The sequence below is a fragment of the Aotus nancymaae genome, unplaced genomic scaffold, assembly GCF_030222135.1.
Source record: "Aotus nancymaae isolate 86718 unplaced genomic scaffold, 86718_ANA_hifiasm-v0.15.2.pri h1tg000155l, whole genome shotgun sequence".
Taxonomy (NCBI): domain Eukaryota; kingdom Metazoa; phylum Chordata; class Mammalia; order Primates; family Aotidae; genus Aotus; species Aotus nancymaae.
Genome location: NW_026988570.1, coordinates 2,847,151 through 2,852,273, shown reverse-complemented (window position 1 = coordinate 2,852,273; position 5,123 = coordinate 2,847,151). Strand labels below are relative to the sequence as shown.

General features: G+C 45.4%; 1 pseudogene; it reads right to left on the bottom strand.

Moving 5' to 3' along the window:
* Positions 1-4,250: 4,250 nt before the first annotated feature.
* On the bottom strand, positions 4,251-4,902 carry LOC105705713 (biogenesis of lysosome-related organelles complex 1 subunit 4-like; annotated as a pseudogene).
* Positions 4,903-5,123: the final 221 nt, after the last annotated feature.

Sequence of the window (5,123 nt, the reverse complement as noted above, 5' to 3'; positions counted from 1 at the left end):
TCAGCTGTTGTCACTGCCAGCTAAGGGTGTCATTTTCTCCATCTTTTCTATTTGATTTTTACCTTCTGGTCTCTTCTTCAATGTTCTCTGTCTTCTTGAGATTTACAGTCATTGTGGTAGGAAATACCTGATGACCAAAAAGTCACAATTTTAAATAAAGAAATGATCCATGTGAATCCTTTCATTTGCCCTGTGCTCCATATGGCTCAGCATGGCACTGGTCCAGTCCCTGACCTTTCTCCAGAAGTCCTGACCATCTTGGTATTTTCATAATCACATTAGTCAATAAAGGTCGCAAGAGGCTGAGAATTATATTTTCAATTGTCCATCATGCAAAGCATTTGTACATTCCAGAAATGAGGGCTAAATCTAGTCTGGTCTAAAGCATTTTTGGACAGAAAGTTAACTAATTTGCATGTGGTAGATCAGTGTTTCCAGGATAGATGGACACATCTACATGTTCTACAAGTGATATTTCTTTTATCACAATCAACACCTTTTTGAAAGACTGTAGACAGTTAAACGACATATGCTTATGTTGGCAAGACAAAGAAGAAGGAAGCCCTGACATGGGTGTTTTTAAATCTATAGGGACATTTGGAGTGTATTTGAGGGATTAGTCAACTGCAAGGCAGCTTCCATACCCCTGATGAAAGGCAACATAGTTCAGGTTTTCTACCAGGATTTACGTCAGGAATTTTCTCACAATGTTCCAACTTTAGCAGTTAAGTGTAATCCACTCCAGGCTGAACTCAGACACCTCAGCTTTGGTTTGGAAACTGCTGTGCAAATCTAAATCCTCCTTCTCCTTCATTTAACCTTGAGACCATTTGACTGCACATTTCTGGATCAAGTGAAGTAAGTGGCATGCTACAATTGACTCCAAAACATCCTAAGAGTTCAGAAACTCTCATCATCTGACATCTTTCAGTAATTACTTGATTCTTCTAGAAAAATTACATTGTGCTTCAAATAAATTGTGCTTCAATTTTCCTTACACAGTGGCCATGTTCCTGGGCACTCTTTCAGGGAAATCCCCACTCCCTGGGGGACATTTTTGAAAAGCTCCCTGCCTTACACTCCAGCTAAATAGGTCGCATTCAAATGCAGGAGTTGATCTCGTGGGGATGATATAGAGATAAGCTCAGGTTTCCACCTGTCCTTTGAGACCCAAGAGGAAAGACGCTCTAACATTTCAAGGCAATATTATGTTTTCTTTAGAAACACATTGGGCAATTAAAAGGGGGTCCCTTGAAAAAAAAATGGGGGTGCCTGGCTGGCATTCTATGTTTTCTGAGGGGGCTGGTAACCTACTTTTGCTCAGCTCTTTGAAGGGAGTGAGTGTGTATGTGCGTATTTGTGTGTGTGTGTGAGCATGCTCCTCACCAGCCATGAATTTTATTAGGAAGGTGCCAGGTAAGAACAAGGCATCATTATGAAGAGAAGCATTACCTCACAGCCTCTAATGAGACCACACCCGGAGGACTTTGTTCTGTTTCAGGAAGCTCAGTTACAGAAAGATGAGGTAACTGGAGGGATGGCAGGAGAACAGAAAGCAATACAGAGATACAGCAAATAAAAGCTTCCAGAAGGCAAAAAAAAAAAAAAAAAAAAAAAATCTCAAGAAAGCAACTCTCCCCATCTTTGATCATTTACCAATTATTCAGTGTGAGTCTAAAATATTCAAGGCTCCACACTTAAGAGAATTCAAAGGTGAGTAAGATCCAGTCCCTTCCCTGGAAGCACTTAATATACATACGGTCTGTGGCCAGAGTGGTTTGTAATATGCAAGCCTCTCAAACTTTTCCAGCTATTACACACAAGGAGGAGCAGGGTGTTGCTTCACTAGAAATATTGATTAATTTCCAGAACTCCTATTATATAAACATGGCATCATCAAGCTAGATAAACAGACATTAAACAGGCAAGTACTCCTATCTTCTATCAACACAAAATTTTAATTGAAAAACAAAGCAAAGCCTGAGATAAAGTAGACATTGTGAGTTCAAACACCTGGAAATGGTACAGAGAAATGCAAAACTCTAAATAAGGGGAAAAGAAGTAAGCAAAGAGAAATTGGCTCTCTGAGCAAAATCCCTTCTTTGTGAAATGCAGAAACAATTATAAATGTATTACAGTCATGGGATTAGAAATGGCAAACAATGACCATGTGAAATATGTTAAGATGTGGTATCCAAGAAAATAGAGGAAACAGCCTGCAGCAATAAAGTCGTGCTACCTCAACTGTGCTGTGCTTGATGGGTTTATTAGATTTCTGTGGTGGCTGGAACAAATTATCACAGACGTCGTGGCTTGAAACAACATGAATTTATCATGTTCTATTCCAGCAGGTTAGAAGTCCAACAGAGGTCTCACCAGGCTAGAATCAAGGTGTTTGTAGGATGGCCTTCCTTCCTGGAGGATCCGGGGAGAATCTGTTCACTGGTCTTTCCCAGCTTCTAGGGGCCACCATATTCCTGGGCTCATGGTCCCTTTCTCCATCCTCAAAGCCAGTAATGTAAAGCCAAGTGCTTCTCACATCACGTTGTTCTGCCTGCTTCCCTCATCCACTTTTAAGGACCCTTATGATTACACTGTCCCCCAACCTCAATAATTCAGGATCATCTCCTTATTAAGGTCAATTAATGAGCAACCTTAATTCTTCTTTGTCATGTGCTATGGGTGAAGTTGCATCTCCCAAAATAATGATACACTGAAGTCCTAACCCCCAGTGCCACAGAATGGGACCTTATATGGAAATAGGGCCACTGAGATATAATTAGGATGAGATCGTACTAAAGTAGGGTGAACCCCTTATCCAATATGACTGTTGTCTTTTCTCTATCTTTTTTTAGAGATAGGTTCTCACTCTGTTGCCCAGCGTGTTGCCTGGAGTGCAACGGCATGATCATAGCTCACTGCAACTGTGGACTCCTGGGCTCAAGGGAATCTCCCACCTCAGCCTCCCAAGTAGCTGGGACTGCAGAAGCATGCCATCATACCCAGCTAATTTTTTCTTTTTTTTTTTTTTGTAGAGACATGGTCTCACTATGTCTCCCAGGCTGGTCTCAAAACTCCTGGCCTCAAGATCCTCCTGCCTCTGTCTCTCAAGTTGCTGGAATTACAAGTGTGAGCCATCACACCCGGCCGACTGATGTCCTTATACGTACACAGCCATGTGAAGACCCAAACACACAGGGAGAATAACATATGGAGATGTTAGCAAAGATTGCTGTGATGCATCTATAAGCCAAGAAATACCTGGAACTGTCAGCATGAGAAAAGGCAAAAAAGGATCTCCCCTTAGAAACTTCAGAGGAAGCTTGACCCTATTACACTTTGATTTTAGACTTCCAGCTTCCAGAACTGTGAGAAAATAAATTTCTCTTTTTTTAAGCCAACAACCTGGTGGTGCTTTGTTACAGAATTCATGGGAAACTAATTCACCTGCAAGGTAGCATATTCCTCGGTTTCAAGGTGGACATCTCTTGGGAGAGGAAGAGGTATTATTCTGCCTATCACGATAGCCTTAAAGAGAGTTTATATTTTAGTAATTTCCAATGAGAAGAAGTGTAAGGATGTCTGGAGATAATTCTCCAAGGATCTCAGGTTTTTGCACCTCTTGAGAGTGGAGGTGTTTGGTATCTTTGTTCCACATTACATTTTTAAGAATGTTTGTACCTAGATAGCTTTGATATATGGGGATAATGTCTATCTCCGGAACAAAAAGGGATATTTTTTATATTGTTTGTTTGTTTTTCTTTTTTTTTTTTTTTAGGACTGAATAATAACAAGGCTTTAATGGCTCCATTTTCTTATGATTATACAAACATATAAATCTTGAAAAGGTAATGCCGTTTAGTAAAATCCATAAAAATAAGTTTTGCCACAGTGCACAGAAAAGTTCACTGATTCCCCACGCCGTCGCCAAGCAGCTCTGATTCGAGTTGGAGGACCCAGGCCGGGCGCGGTGCAGGGGAGGCTAAGGCGGGAGGATCACTTGAGCCCAGGAGTTCCCGGCCAGTTCCCAGGTAACACAGCAAGACCCCGTCTCTCTCTCCTTTTTTAATTGGAAGACATAAAACGTCTATACATTCTACACGGAATGATGAATATACTAAGGACAGTCTGCACAAGCTAAATTTTAAAACTCCATACTCCATCACAGATGTCCATGAGCAGGATCTGCAATTCACTTCACACTGCAGGTAAGCCCCCAGCTGGGGTCCTCTGGCCGCAGCGGTCAGGCGTCAGAGCTGAGGCATCTCGCTACAAGGGCAGTAGTCTTCAGTGCGAAAACAGGACGGGGGCTTCGTAGTCGGCTTGCTGCGGCCTTGAGGGAGACGACTTGCTAAAGAGCGAGGGCACGTTCATCGTGTGCAGGAGCCTCTTGAACGCCCTGGGGAAGGCGCCCAGCTCGGCCTCGGCCTTGGTGACCTGCTCCTCCATCTTGGCCACTCGGCCGCCCACCATCCTCACGAAGGCCTCCAGCCGGTCGATCCTGCTGTAGATGCGTCGCATCTCGGCGGCCTTCGCGTGGATGCGCGGCACTCCCTCGCTGATGACGTGGGACGAGTCGCCGCGAAGCATGTCCAGCATGCCCACGAACTCGTCCACTCTAGTGAGCAGGTCCTCCAGGCTCGCGTCCAGGGCCTCGACCTCGGGCCGCGCGCCGGCCCCGGGCAGCAGGCGGGCGGCATAGCCCGCGGCGGCGCCGCGTAGCAGCGGCAGGTCGCAGCCAGGCGCGCCGTCCTCCGCGCCCTCGTCCTCCCACGGCCCCGAGGCGCTGCTGTGGCTTTGGGACACGGTGCCGCTGTCCCCGCTTCAGGCGGCGCACTGCAGCTCGGCCTCTTCCGCCGGTCCCTCGGGCTACACTCCGCGGTCTGAGGAGCGACCCTCCATGGCCCGTGACCGCCGGGCTGCGCGGCGACCGCTTCCCTGTTTGTTTTTATTTGGTTTGGTTGTCGTTCTTTTCTTTCCTTTCTTTCTTTATTTATTTTGAGACAGAGTCTTAGCCTATCACCCAGGCTGGAGTGCAATGGTGCAATCTCGGCTCACTGCAACCTCCACCTCCCGGGTTCAAGCGATTCTCCTGTCTCAGCCTCCTAATAGCTGGGACTGGG